This window comes from Triturus cristatus, chromosome 4_1 (genome assembly GCF_964204655.1).
Source record: "Triturus cristatus chromosome 4_1, aTriCri1.1, whole genome shotgun sequence".
NCBI classification, from domain to species: domain Eukaryota; kingdom Metazoa; phylum Chordata; class Amphibia; order Caudata; family Salamandridae; genus Triturus; species Triturus cristatus.
Genome location: NC_140585.1, coordinates 1,334,736,842 through 1,334,751,988, shown reverse-complemented (window position 1 = coordinate 1,334,751,988; position 15,147 = coordinate 1,334,736,842). Strand labels below are relative to the sequence as shown.

The window sequence follows — 15,147 nt, the reverse complement described above, 5'->3', positions numbered from 1 at the left end:
GAACCGAAAGTCAGTGCTCTTCATGCCTACGGCCATACCACCCTGAAAGAACCTCACCTCGTCTCATCTCAGATAGAAAGCAGGGTCAGGCCTGGCTAGTAGCTAGATGGGAGACTGCCTGGGAAAACGAGGTGCTGTAGGCTTTTCATAATTTTATTTTTTGCTTTAGGTGAATGAGGGTGGCTTGTCTCACTTGACATGGCCAGCACTGAAGTAGAATGAAAAAATAACAAGACAACAAAGTCAGTGCTCTTCATGCCTATGGCCACCCTGAAAGCACCTCATCTTGTCTGATCCCCGAAGTTAAGCAGAGTCGGGCTTAGTTATTACCTGGATGGGAGACTGCCTGGGAATAACAGGTGCTATTGGCTTTTCATCATTTTTTTACTTTAAGTGAATGAGGGTGGCTTATCTCACTTGCTATGGCCAGCACTGAGGCAGAATGAAGAGAGCTAAGACCAAAAGTCAGTGCTCTTAATGCCTATGGCCATATCATCCTAAATGCACCTCATCTCGTCTTATCCCAGAAGTTAAGAAGGGTGGGTCTTGTTAGTATCTGGATCGCACACCGCCTGGGAATGTGTTTTTTATTTGCTTTAGGTGAATGAGAGAGGATTGTCTTACTTGCTATGGCCAGCACTGAAGTAGAATGAAGAATGCGAAGAGCACCAAACTCAGTACACTTTATCCCTAAGGCCATACCACCCTAAAAGCACCTGAACTCCTGTGATTTCAGACGTTAAACATGGTTGGGCCTGGTTATTTCCGAAAAGGAAGACCACGTAAGAATAGCATGTGCAGTAAGCTTTTCATCTTTTTTTTGCTTTTAGGTGAATGAGGGTGGCTTATCTCACTTGCTGTGGCCAGCACTTAAGCAGAATGAACAAACTAAGACCCCCAAAGTCAGTGCTCTTCATGCCTATGGCCACCCTGAAAGCACCTGATCTTGTTGTATCCCAGAGGTTAGGCAGGGTCGGGCCTGGCTATTACCGGGATGGGAGACCGCCGAGGCACACCACGTGCTGTAGGCTTTTCACCTTTTTTTACTTTATGTTATTCAAGGTGGCTTGTCTCACCTGCTATGGCCAGCACTGAAGTAGAATGAAAGAAACTGAGACCCCAAAGTCAGTGCTCTTCATGCCTACGGCGATTCCACCCTGAAAGCACCTCACCTCGCCTGATCTCAGAACGAAACCAGGGTCGGGCTTGATTAGTGAGTGGAAGGGAGACTGTTTGATAATACCATGGGGTGTAGGCTTTTCATCTTTTTTTTTACTTTAGGTGATTGAGAGTCTTATCTTACTTGCTATGTCCAGCACTGAAGTAGAATGAAAAATACAATGAGCCCTAAAGTCAGTACGCTTCATGCCTATGGCCATACCACCTGAAAGCACCTGAACTCCTTTAATCTCAGAAGTTAATCAGGGTCAGCCTGCTAGTATCTAGACGGGGAACGCGTGGGAATACTAGGTGATGTAGGCTTTTCATCGTTTTTTTGCTTTATGTGAATGAGGGTGGCTTGTCTGACTTAAAATGGTCAGCACTGAAGTAGAATGAAAAAAGTAATACCCCAAAGTCAGTGCTCTTCACGCCTATGGCCATACCACTCTTAAAGCACCTGATTTCAGAAATTAAGCAGGGTCGGGCTTGGTTAGTAAGTGGATAGGAGATTGCCTGGATATACCAGATGTTGTACGCTTTTCATCTTTGTATTTTGCTCTAGGTGAATGTTAGAGGCTTGTCTTACTTGCTATGACCAGCAGTGAAGTTTAATGAAAGATTCAAAGAGCCCCGAAGTCAGTAGCATCATTCCTGTGGCCATAACACCCTGAAAGCTTCTGAACTGTCGGATCTCAGAAGTTAAGCAGGTTCGGGCTTGGTTAGTACCTGGATGGGAGACCTGCCTGAGAATACCAGTTGCTTTAGGCTTTTCATGAGGGTGGCTTGTCTCACTTGCTATGGCCAGCACTGCAGTAGATTTAAAAAAAGCTATGAGCCACAAAGTCTGTGCTGTTCATGCCTAAAGCCATACTACCCTCAAAGCACCTGAAATCTTCTGATCTCAAAAGTTAAGCAGGGCCAGGCCTGGTTAGTACCTGGACGGGACACCGTCTGGGAATACCAAGTGCTGTAGGCTTTTCATCTTTTTTTTGCTTTAGGTGAATGAGGGTGGCTTGTCTCACAGATATGGCTAGCACTGAATCAGAATGAACAAGCATTTACAATGCAACGGTCTCGGCATTGTTAAAGTTAGAGCTATTGGCATTGCTCATGACAATGCCGTTTCTTTAAATGTTTTAAAAACATAAACAAAAATAATGTCATGAGCAATGCCAATAGCTCTAACTTTACCAATGCCGAGACCATTGCATTGTAAATGCTTGTTCCAAGTGGTACGGACGGGCATCGCGCCTCTCCAGCCGCGTGCACAGAGCTGCAGACCCGCGCGCCGCTGCTCACATGTAAACCGAGCTGCAGTTCCCAGCATTGCAGGTGGGTGGGGAACTACAACCACATTAAGCAGCCGAGCCCGCTACTTAAGGCGGCAAGATCAAGCGCGGCCATGTAGTTGGTACTTGTTCACCAAGCTCAAATCTCATCCCAAATCACTCAGCGCTCACTAAACGACATCTCACCCAAATCTGTGGATATTTTATCTCCCTTCAGGTAAACCCACAAAATAAACTAGTTGACACGAACACCGACAAGAACGCCATTCAGCTCGCAATTAAAAAATGCCCGCATTAAGCAAGTCGTAGAGCTTATTATTCATCGTGCATTATCTACAAGTAGCATTGAATGTGTACGCATGAGACATCTGGATATTGTGCAAAAACACCACGAAAAACAAAACGGACAATGTGACGAGTTTATTATCGTTGTGCCCCAGTTTACACGCGTGCTTTTCACAGCATTGGGAGGAAAGAATCCGGGCCGTTGGTATGGATTCAAAAAACAGTGTGCAACTCGGCACTATGCCTGGCTAGCTCTATGGAAAAGGACGGGCTGAACAGGCTTGAATTCATAGAAGGGACATGTTCCAGCACTCCCAAAACCCCAGATGAGTCGAACTGTGTTGCAGTATTCGCGTATTGTTATGTCCGCCTTGATCCTGCCCAGAACCACGAAGCCTTGAGAGCGGAGCAGAAAGAAAAGCAACAAGTAACGAGGATGAAGCCGAGGGCACCGGAAGACACCACGCCTTTCTCCGAGGCAGAGCAGAAATGCCTCGGAGAAAGGCAGCGTCGTTTTCGGATTCGGGGGCGTGTTTTGCTGTTGTCTCCTCCTTGAGACTTCTTGCAAAAACACGCCCCCCGATCCGAAAAGGACGGGGCCTAATCTGAATGACTGACCTCTTCTCCAATGGCTGGCCAGCATTCAAGAGGCCAGCCAATGGAGAACAGGGGAGAAGAGGGGCGGGTTCAAGCCCCTCTTCTCCAAGTCATTAAATCTCGGAGCGAGACTGCGCAAGCGCAGCCTTCGCAGCCGAGACCTAAAAACGTTAAGACCCCAAAATCAGTGCTCTTAATGCCTGCTGCCATATCACCCTGAAAGCACCTGATCTTGTCTGATCCCAGAAGTTAAGCAGAGTCGGGCCTGGTTATTACCTGGATAGTAGACCCCCTGGGAGTACCAGTTGCTGTAGGCTTTCCATCTTTTTTTTTATTTGCTTTAGGTGAATGAGGGTCGCATGTCTCACTTTCCATGGCCAGCACTGCAGCAGAATGAAAAAAGCTACAAGCCCCAAAGTTTGTGCTGTTCATGCCAAAATCCATACCTCCCTGAAAGCACCTGAAATCCTCTGATCTCAAAAGTTAAGCAGGGCCGGGCCTGAATAGTACCTGTATGGAAGACCACATGGGAAAACCGGGGGCAATAGGCTTTTCATCTTTTTTTTTTGCTTTAGGTGACTGAGGGTGGCTTGTCTCACTTGATATGGGCAGCAGTGAAGCATAATGAAAAAGGCTAAGAACCCAAAGTCAGTGTTCTTCATGCCTACGGCCATATCACCCTTAAAGCACCTGATCTCGTCTAATCCCAGATTTTAATCAGGGTCGGGTCTCGTTATTACCTATTTAGCAGACCGCCTGGGAGTACCAGGTGCTGTTGGCTTTCATTTTTTGTAATTTACTTTAGGTGAATGAGGGTAGATTATCTCACTTACTATAGCCAGAACTGAAGTAGAATGAAAAAAGCTAAGCGCCCCAAAGTCAGTGCTCTCCATGCCTAAACCCATACCACCCTGAAAGCACCTGATCTCAGGAGTTAAGCATGGTCAGGCTTGGTTAATAAGTGGATGGGACCATGTGCAGGCATCTTTTCACCCTTTTTTTTACTTTATGTGAATGAGGGTGGCTTGTCTCAACTGCTATGACCAGCACTGATGTAGAATGAAAATAACTAAGACCCTAAAGTCAGTGCTCTTCATGCTTACGGCCATACCATCCTAAAAGCACTTCATCTGATCTCAGAATTAAAGGAGGGTCAGGCCTGGTTAGTAGCTGGACTGGAGACCACCTGGGAATTCTAGGTGCTGTAGGCTTTTCATCTTTTTTTTTAACTTTATGTGAATGAGGGGGCCTTGTCTAACTTGGTATGGCCAAGACTCAAGTAGAATGAGAAAAACCAAAGCCCCATAGTCAGTGCTTTTCATCCCTACGGCCATATCACCCTGAAAGCACCGATCTCGTCTAATCCCAGAAGTTAATCAGTGTCAGGTCTGGTTTGTACCTGATAGCAGACCTCCTGGGAATGCCAGGTGCTGTAGGCTTTTCATCTTTTTTTATTTGATTTAGGTGAATAGGGTAGATTGTCTCACAACCTATAGCCAGCACTGAAGTACAATGAAAAAAGCTAAGAGCTCCAAAGTCAGTGCTCTCCATGCCTAAACCCATACCACCCTGAAAGCACCTGATCTCAGAAGTTAAGCATGGTCAGGCTTGGTTAATAAGTGGATGGGTGACGCCTGGGAAGACCAGGTGCAGTAGGCTTTTCACCTCTGTTGTTTAACTTTATGTGAATGAAGGTGGCTTGTCTCACTTGCTATGGCCAGCACTGAAGTAGAATGAAAAAAACTAAGACTCCAATGTCAGTGCTCTACATGCCTACAGCCATACCACCCTGAAAGCACCTCACCTCCTCTGATCTTAGAATGAAAGCAGGGTCAGGCCTGGTTAGCAGCTGGATGGGAGACCGTCTGGGAATTCAAGGTGCTGTCAGCTTTTCATCTTTTTTTTTTAACTTTATGTGAATGAGGGGGGCTTGTCTCACTTGCTATGGCCAAGACTGAAGTAAAATTTAAATAACTGAGACCCCAAAGTCAGTGCTTTTCATTCATTCCACTCTGAAAGCACCTAATCTCGTATGATCCCAGAAGTTAGGCAGGGTCGTTCCTGGTTAGTAAATGGATGGGAGACCGCCTGATAATACCATGGGGTGTAGGCTTTTCACCTTTTTTTTTTGCTTTAGGTGAATGAGAGAGTATTATCTTACTTGCTATGGCCAGCACTGAAGTAGAATGAAAAATGCAATGAGCCCTTAATTCAGTACGCTTCATGCCCATGGCCATACCACCTGAAAGCACCTGAACTCAGTCAGTCAACAATAGCTTTATTCGGTTAATAATTAAAACCATCAAAGCATACAGAAAATTTCATTTGCAAATAGTTACAAATAAAGATAATTAACAAAGAAAATTCAAACAGTGCAAAATACACAAATATACATAAAAATATGTTTAAACAGATAATTGGCGAAAGTGAACGTTAAAAGATATAAAACAGGCCAAGATTTAAAAGACTATTTCATGATTTCAAAAGAAAGAAGATAAAAAAGGCCTGGTCTCGGACTCTCAAACGTTATAAAAAGAATAGAGCTAAAATATATTAAACTACATTCGATTTCTACTTCTAATAGCCCCTGAAAGATAACTGGCAACTCCAAAACAGACAAAAGGAGAGCCCAGCATTTGCAGAAATACCAAGGCGGGCCTTACTTGGTCAAAGTGACAGTTCTTAAAAATTGGGCAAATAAATTTCTTGCGTAACCGAGTGTAAAATTTGCAGCAAAAAATCATATGCAGCGTATTTTGTTCGGAGGCGTTATCACATGGACAAGGGCCCAAAGTGCCCTCTTTAAAAAAGCCCTTCGGGTGTGCTAGGAGCCAGGGTAACATGTCATGTTTAAACCTAATCAGTAAAAACAAATGAAAAGGGATATTTATATAAGTCAAGTATGGCTGAATCTCATTGCCCATACTTAACATGACAAATCTCCTAACAGACGGTTTACACACTTCCACGCCTTCTCTCTGCAACTTTGCCCTACACATGAACTGAGACTTTAAGTCTTTTATTTTCGATTTGGACAGCTCACATGGTCTCTCAAATAATTCTAGGCAGCCAAGAGTCTCCATATTAAATTTAATGTATCGTAGCCAGGGAATACACATGGCTTTGTCAAGGACCAGACAATCTTGTATAATGAGCTGGTTTAGGGTTGGTGGGTGCTGCGCCCAAACCCTTAGCCAACCCATTAAAGGGGCAACGGCAATCTGGTCCACTAGATACTCGGCCCCCAAATCTTCATGGATATTAAAAATTGAAGTAGAAACAGGCAATGACAAAAGTTTCCGGAAAAAGGCATTCTCAATTAGTTGAATCTCCACTGCGGATGCATAGCCCCAGACCTCACTACCGTACAGGGCCATAGGGACACACTTAGCGTTGTATATTTTCAAAATCGCGGGCAAGGGCTTGCAACCCAGCCGTTTTGCAAAACCCAACAACGCTCCAGTTGCCCTGGCGAGGATATTCTGTTTCAGCGCGCGTTGCGCGACCCATGATCCTCGGTCATCAAAAGTGACCCCCAAATATGGAAAGGTCTGGACTTTTGTTAGCACCTGCTTATTGCAGAAGAATTTAACCTTTTTTGCAGCTCCATCTCCTATTGTCATAGAATGGGATTTCTTAAAATTTATTACTAAGTCCAAAGAGACCATAAAATCGTTAAAACCATTTAAAAGGGCTTGAAGGCCTCTTGCAGTTCTAGCAAATAAGACCGTGTCATCCGCATACAACAACGCGGGAATCAACTTAGTACCTACTCTTGGGATGTCTTTACCTCCTGAACTCCTTTGATCTCAGAAGTTAATCAGGGTCGGCCTAGCTAGTTTCTAGATGGGAGAACACGTGGGAATACAAGGTAATGTAGGCTTTTTATCTTTTTTTTGCTTTATGTGAATGAGGGTGGCTTGTCTGACTTGAAATGGCCAGCACTGAAGTAGAATGAAAAAAAGGTAAGACCCCAAAGTCAGTGCTCTTCACGCCTACGGCCATACCACCCTGAAAGAACCTGAACTACTCTGATCTTAGAAATGGTTGGGCTTGGTTAGTACCTGGATGGGAGACCAGCCTGGGAATACCAGGTGCTTTTGGCTTTTCATCTTTTTTTTTGCTTTAGGTGAATGAGGGTGGCTTGTCTCACAGATATTGCTAGCACTGAATCAGAATGAAAAACGTTAAGACCCCAAAATCAGTGCTCTTAATGCCTACGGCCATATCGCCCTGAAAGCACCTGATCGCGTCTGATCCCAGAAGTTAAGGAGACTCGGGCCTGGTTAGTACCTGGATAGCAGACCCCCTGGGAGTATCAGGTGCTGTAGGCTTTCCATCTTTTTTTTATTTGCTTTAGGTGAATGAGGGTTGCATGTCTCACTTTTTATGGCCATCACTGCAGCAGAATGAAAAAAGCTACACGCCCCAAAGTCTGTGCTGTTCATGCCAAAATCCATACCTCCCTGAAAGCACCTGAACTCCTCTGATCTCAGAAATTAAGCATTTGCGGTCCTGGTTAGTACCTGGATGGGAGACCTGCCTGGGAATACCAGGTGCTTTTGGCTTTTCATCTTTTTTTTGTTGCTTTAGGTGAATGAGAGTGGCTTGTCTCATTTGCGATGGTCAGCACTGCAGTAGAATTAAAAAAGCTATGAGCCCCAAAGTCTGTGCAGTTCATGCCTAAAGTCATACCACCCTGAAAGCACCTGAAATTCTCTGATCTCAAAAGTTAAGCAGGGTCGGGCCTGGATAGTACCTGTGTGGAAGACCACGTGGGAAAACCGGGGGCTATAGGCTTTTCATCTTTTTTTTTTTTGCTTTAGGTGACTGAGGGTGGCTTGTCTCACTTGATATGGGCAGCAGTGAAGTATAATGAAAAAGGCTAAGAACCCAAAGTCAGTGTTCTTCATGCCTACGGCCATATCACCCTTAAAGCACCTGATCTCGTCTAATCCCAGATTTTAATCAGGGTCGGGTCTCGTTAGAACCTGGATAGCAGACCGCCTGGGAGTACCAGGTGCTGTTGGCTTTTCATTTTTGTAAATTACTTTAGGTGAATGAGGGTAGATTGTCTTCCTTACCATAACCAGCACTGAAGTAGAATGAAAAAATGTAAGAGCTCCAAAGTCAGTGCTGTTCCTGCCTACAGCCATACTACCCTGAAAGCACCTGATCTCAGGAGTTAAGCATGGTCAGGCTTGGTTAATAAGTGGATGGGAGAGTGTCTGGGAAGACCAGGTGCAGGCGTCTTTTCACCCTTTTTTTACTTTATGTGAATGAGGGTCGCTTGTCTCACTTGCTATGGCCAGCACTGAAGTAGAATGACAATAACTAAGACCCCAAAGTCAGTGCTCTTCATGCCTACAGTCATACTGAGGGAGCAAGGATTCAAAGAAAAGAAACTTGCTCGGATCAATCTCTCATTAACAGGTACTAATAACTAGAAATAGTAAATACGAGAAAATTGACATGCACACGACATTTACATATGGGTAAAAGAGCTTTATGCACGCTTGAATAACAAAGAATATTTTGCTACGCAACTAAAATCCCGCTTGAAACCGAAAAACGCTTTGAGCATGTGTAAATCAGTACCGTGTAAATAACCATGTGGCTAACTCGTTTGAGAGGGAAGACTCTCACGCATGCCCAAAGATTACTAACCTTACGTCTTGAGGCACCGCGTGCTTGGCATATGCTTTCCTGAACCTCAAAAGAATATTTTGCTGCTAATGCTTTTTCTTAAAGAAAGAGAATATAACATAGAATGGAGTAGAAGTGGGGGGTGAACAGTGACAATCACATATTTAAGAAATTAACATCTGTTTATGTTTCCTTTGTTAATAGTGTATGTTTGGGCCTAATGCGCTAAGCCAATGAAAAAGATGGCGGTGAAGATGTACGCCAGTTGGGACATGCGTGGTGTGATAAAATTGTGACCCTCTGACCGGACCGTTGACAGGCTGCCAAGAGCCAAGGACAAGTTGTTGTGTGAACGCGTTCATCGACTGTAGAATCCTATCGAAAAATTGTTTAAATTGATACAACAGACACATGGGAAAATAATAAGGCATAATAATAAATGAGCTAATGGGGAAGGGTTTTGCTAAACAAAGAATTAGTTAAGAAATTGAACATGACAGCATGAGGGGATGACAACTCCCCTGCCCCTGCCCAATCACAGTCCATGATTCACTGATATTTGCAACTTTTGAGGGTGGGACATGCTGAATTAAAGAGTATAATTAGAGTGACTTAAGTTAAGAGGTTGTTGAGTGAGGTGTGGGTGAGAACTGCCGCTGAAAAGAAGAGAACAGACTGAGAAGATTCATTCTTGAAAGACGGCCTGATTAGATTGAATTTTGCGGAAGAATATCGAGGAGGGAAAGAGAGATTAAGAGAAGGATGCGTTCGGGTGTGTCGGGGGTTCTAGAGAAGTGTACTAAGTATTTCCCTGTCCTGATCCTGTCCTATAGTCTTTGTCTCCTAACTCTTAATCAGGTGACCTCCACCAGTCCTTTGGCCAGAGAGTTGGGTTTCCGCATTTCACCATTTGGTAATTATTATTCTGTCTTAAAATTTTGCATATCAGTTGCAAATGTATGATTCTTATGTCTTTTGTCTCTTCATCTATCACTCCTAAATGCATTAATTTGTTGAATGAGTCTATGAATTGAATGTATTTGATAAACAAATTATTCTCTCCCATGGAAGTTGATGGAGTTTGCACTGTGAATCTGTACAAATGAGCGTTCATTTTGACTGAGTTATTAGATATAATTCAGTTAATCTTACCCGGAGTCTGTGATTATTTTATTGAGAGTTATAAGATAAATTAGTTAATTTGTTAATATCACCCTCAACTACTCGACTAATGGTCCATTGACCAAAGGAAGTGTGTTGATCTGTGAAGGCTAGTTAGGCATTGACTAATCCAGGTGAAATAAAACTTGACACCCAGCAAAATAGGCAGGAAACTTGAATGTGTATGTGGGCTCATTTTGAGAAATTAGTTGATTTGTAAAATGTTCATCCTGGCCTTTCACTGGATCAATACAACCCTGAAAGCACCTCACCTCCTCTGATCTCAGAACAAAAGCAGGGTCAGGCCTGGTTAGTAGCTGGATGGGAGACTGTCTGGAAATTCAAGGTGCTGTAGGCTTTTCATCTTTTTATTTACTTTATGTGAATGAGGGTGGCTTGTCTCACTTGCAATGGCCAAGACTGAAGTAGAATGAAAAAAACTAAGACCCCAAAGTCAGTGCTTTTGCTACTACCTCCATAACACTCTGAAAGCACCTAATCTCGTATGATCCCAGAAGTGTAGCAGGGTCGGTCCTGGTTAGTATCTGGATGAGACCGCCTGATAATACCATGGGGTGTAGGCTTTTCACCTTTGTTTATTTGCTTTAGATGAATGAGAGAAGCTTGTCTTTCTTGCTATGGCCAGCACTGAAGTAGAATGAAAAATGTGAAGAGCCTCAAAGTCATTAGCTTCCTGCCAATGGCCATACCACCCTGAAAACACCTGAACTCCTCTGATCACAGCAGTTAAACAGGGTCGGGCGTTGTTAGTTCCTGGATGGGAGACCACATGGGAATGCCAGGTGCTGTGGGCTTTTCATCTTTTTTTTGCTTTAGGTGAATGAGGGTAGCTTATCTCCCTTGATATGGCCAGCACTGAAGTAGACTAAAAAAAACTAAGACCCCAAAGGCAGTGCTCTTCATGCCAAAGACCACCCTGAAAGCAACTGATCTCGTCTGATCCCGGAAGTTGAGCAGGTGCCGGGCCTGGTTAGTACTTGGATGGTAGACCGCTTGATAATACCATGGGGTATAGGCTTTTCATCTTTTTTGTTTGCTTTAGGTGAATGATGGTGTCTTGTCTCACTTACTTTGGCCAGCACTGAAGTGCAATGAAAAAAGCTAAGAACCCCAAAGCCAGTGCTGTTCGTGCCTAAAGCCATACCACCCTGAAAGCACCTAATTTCAGAAGATAAACGGGGTCGGGCTTGGTTAGTAAGTGGATGGAAGACCGCCTAGGAATACCAGGTGCTGTAGGCTTTTCATCTTTTTTTTGTTGCTTTAGGTGAATGAGTGAGGCTTGTCTCATATGACCAGCACTTAAGTAGGATGAAAAAAACATAGACCCCAAAGTCAGTGCTCTTCATGTCTACGGCCATACCACCCTGAAAGTACCTCAACCTGTCTAATTTCAGAAGTTAAGCAGGGTCTGGCCTGGATAGTACTTTGATGTGAGACCACGTGGGAATACCAGGTTCCGTAGGCTTTTCATCTTTTTCGTTTTGCCTTATGTAAATAAGGGTGGCTTGTCTCACTTGCTATGGCCAGCAGTGAAGTAGAATGAAAAAAGCTAAGAGCCCCAAAGTCAGTACCACCCAGAAAGCACCTGATCTCGTTGGATATCAGAAGTTAAGCAGGATCGGGCCTGGTTAGTAACTGGATGGTAGACCCACTGGGAATAAAAGGTGCTACTGGATTTTCATCTTTATGTTTTTTGATGTAGGTGAATGGTGTGGCTTGTCTCACTTGCTATGGCCAGCACTGAAGTAGAATGAAAAAAGCTAAGAGCACCAAAAGTCAGTGCTGTTCATGCCTAAAGCTGTACCACCCTGAAAGCAACTAATCTCGTCTGATCCCAGACGTTAAGCATGGTCTGGCCTATTTAGAACCACGATGGGAGACCGCCTGAGAATACATTTTGCTGTTGGTTTTTCAGCTTTATTTTTATGCTTTAGGTGAATGGGTGTCACGTGTCTCACTTGCTATGGCAAGTACTGAAGTAAAATGAAAACAGTTAAGTCAGTGCTGTTCATGGCCAAAGCCATACCACCCTTAAAGCACTTGATGTTGTCTGATCTCAGAAATTAAGCAGGTCGGGCCTGGTTAATAGCTTAATGTGAGACCACCTGGGAATATCGGGTGCTGTAGGCTTTTTATCTTTTCTTTTTTTTTTGCTTTAGGTGAATGAGGGTGCCTTGTCTCACTTGCTATGGACAGCACCGAAGTAGATTGAAAAAAATCTAAAAGTCCCAAAGTCAGTACTGTTCATGCCTCCGGCCCACACCCTACACCCTGAGAGCACCTAATCTGGTCTGATCTCATAAATTAAGCAGGGTCAGGCCAGGTTAGTACCTGGATGGTAGACCGCCTGCGAATACCCGGTGCTGTAGGCTTTCATCTTATTTTTTGTTGCTTTAGGTGAAAGAGGGTGGCTTGTCTCACTTCCTGTGGCCAGCACTGAAGTGGAATGAAAAATCTAAGACCCTCAAAGTCAGTGCTCTTCATGCCAACGGCCCTCCCACAGTGAAAATACCTGAACCTGTCTGATCTCAGTAGTTAATTAGGGTCAAGCCTGGTAGGTACCTGAATGGTAGACCGCCTGGTAGTACCAGAAGCTGTAGCCTTTTCACCTTTTTTTTTGCTTTAGGTGAATGAGGGTAGCTTCTCTAATTTGCTATAGGCAGCACTGAATTAGAATGAAAATAGCTACGAGCCCCAAAGTTAGTGTTCTTAGTGCCTATGGCCATACAACCATGAAAGCACCTGATCTCGTCTGATCTCAGAAATTAAGCATTGGTTGGGCCTCGTTAGTACCTGGATGAAAGACGGCCTGCGAATACCAGGCGAGATAGGCTTTTCTTCTTCTTTTTTTGTTGCTTTAGGCGAATGAGGGTGGCTTGTCTCACTTGATATGGCCAGCACTGAATTAGAATGAAATAAGCTAAGAGCCAAAAGTCAGTGTTTTTCACGCCTACGACCACACCACCCTGAAAGCCCCTGATCTCGTCTGACCCAGAAGGTAAGCAGGGTTGGGCCAGTTTAGTACCTGGATGGAAGATCGCCTGGGAATACCAGTTGCTTAGGCGTTTTATCTTTTTTTATTTGCTTTAGGTGGCTTGTCTCACTTACTGTGGCCAGCAGTGAAGTAGAATGAAAAAAGCTATGAGCCACAAAGTCAGTGCTGTTCATGCCTAAAGCCATACCATCCTGAAAGCACAGGATCTCAGGAGTTAAGCAGGGTCGGGTCTGGTTAGAACCTAGATGGGAGACCGTATGGGAATACCAGGTGCTGTCAGCTTTTCATCTTTTGTTTTTGATTTAGGTGAATGAGGGTGAATGTCTCACTTGCTTTGGTCAGCAGTGAAGTAGAATGAAAAAAGCTAAGTGCCCCAAAGTCCGTGCACTTCCTGCCTATGGCCATACTACCTTGAAAGCACCTGATCTTGTCTGAATTCAGAAATTAAGCCATGTCGGTCTGGTTAGTACCTGTATGGCAGACCACCTGGGAATACCAGGTGCTATAGGGTTTTCGTGAATGTGGGTTTCTTGTCTCACTTACTATAGTCAGCACTGAAGTAGAATTAAAAAAAGAAGAGCCCCAAAGTCAGTGTTCTTCTTGCCTACTGCAATATCACCCTGAAAGCACCATGAAAGCAGTATCGGGCCTGGATTGTACAGGATAGGAGACTACAAAGGAATACTAGGTGCTGTAGACTTTCATCTTTTTTGTGCTTTAGGTGACTAAGGATGGTTTGTTTCAATTACTATGGCCAGCACTGAAGTAGAATGAAAAAAGCTAAAACACGAAAGTAAATAGTCTTCATGTCTACGGCCATACCCCCTGAAAGCACCTCAACTCGTCTGATCTCAGAAGTTAAGCAGGAGTGGGCCTGGATGGGAGACCACATGGGAATACTGGGTATTGTATGGTTTTTATCTTTTTTTTTTGCTTTAGGCGAAGGATGGTGGCTTGTGTCACTTAATATGGCCAGCACTGAAGTATAATGAAAAAAGCTAGCACCCATAAGTAAGTGCTCAGTATGTCTACGGCCATACCACCCTGAAAGCACATCATCTTGTCTGATCTCAGAATTTAGGCAAGTCGACCTCGACAGTACAAAAATGGGAGACCGTGTGGGAATATCAGGTGCTCTCGGCTTTTCCTCTTTTTTTTGCTTTATTGAATGAGGGTGGCTTGTTTTACTTTCTATAGCCAGCACTGAAGTAGAATGAAAAAAGCTAAGAGCCCCAAAGTCAGTGCTCTTCACGTCTATGGCCATACCACCCTGAAAGCACCTGAACTCGTCTGAGTTCAGAAGTTAAGAAGGGTCAGGCATGGTTAGCACCTGTATCAGAGGCCACCTGTGAATACCAGTTGCTTTAGGCTTTTCATCATTTTTTTGTTGCTTTAGGTGAATGAGGGTGCCTTGTCTCACTTGCTATGGCCAGTACTGAAAAAGAATGAAAAAGGCTAAGAGCCAGACGTCAGAGTTCATCAAGCCTACGGCCACGCCACCCTGCAAGCACCTGATCTCGTCTGATCCCAGACATTAGGCAGGTTTGGGCCAGTGTAGTACCTGGATGGGAGATCGCCTGGGAATACCAGGTGCTGTAGGCTTTTCTTTTTGTATTTGCTTTAGGTGAATGAGGGTGGCTTGTCTCACTTACTATGGCCAGAACTGATTTAGAATTATGCCTAAAGCCATACCACCCCAGAAAGCACCGGTTCTCAGAAGGTAAGCAGGGTTGGCCCTGGTTAGTACCTGGTTCGGAGACCACCTGCGAAGATCGGTTGCAGAGGACTTTTTGTCTTTTTTTTTTTGCTTGTGAATGAGGGTGGCTTGTCTTACTTGCTATGGCCAGCACTGAAATAGATTGAAAAAACCTAAGAGCCCAACATCAGTACTCTTTATGCCTCCTGCATGCACCCTACACCCTGAAGGCCCCATATCTGGTCTGATCTCAGAAATTAAGCAGCGTTGTGTGTGGTTAGTACCCGGATGGGGGA

General features: G+C 44.3%; 8 pseudogenes; all 8 read left to right on the top strand.

Annotated features, from left to right (window-relative positions):
* Positions 1-2,018: 2,018 nt before the first annotated feature.
* On the top strand, positions 2,019-2,137 carry LOC146856639 (5S ribosomal RNA; annotated as a pseudogene).
* Positions 2,138-3,530: 1,393 nt separating this feature from the next.
* On the top strand, positions 3,531-3,649 carry LOC146856638 (5S ribosomal RNA; annotated as a pseudogene).
* A 3,898-nt stretch (positions 3,650-7,547) lies between these two features.
* Positions 7,548-7,666, top strand: LOC146856637 (5S ribosomal RNA; annotated as a pseudogene).
* A 347-nt stretch (positions 7,667-8,013) lies between these two features.
* Positions 8,014-8,132, top strand: LOC146856636 (5S ribosomal RNA; annotated as a pseudogene).
* A 2,703-nt stretch (positions 8,133-10,835) lies between these two features.
* LOC146856635 (5S ribosomal RNA) lies at positions 10,836-10,954 on the top strand (annotated as a pseudogene).
* Positions 10,955-11,506: 552 nt separating this feature from the next.
* LOC146856634 (5S ribosomal RNA) lies at positions 11,507-11,625 on the top strand (annotated as a pseudogene).
* Positions 11,626-13,548: 1,923 nt separating this feature from the next.
* On the top strand, positions 13,549-13,666 carry LOC146856633 (5S ribosomal RNA; annotated as a pseudogene).
* Positions 13,667-14,638: 972 nt separating this feature from the next.
* LOC146856632 (5S ribosomal RNA) lies at positions 14,639-14,757 on the top strand (annotated as a pseudogene).
* Positions 14,758-15,147: the final 390 nt, after the last annotated feature.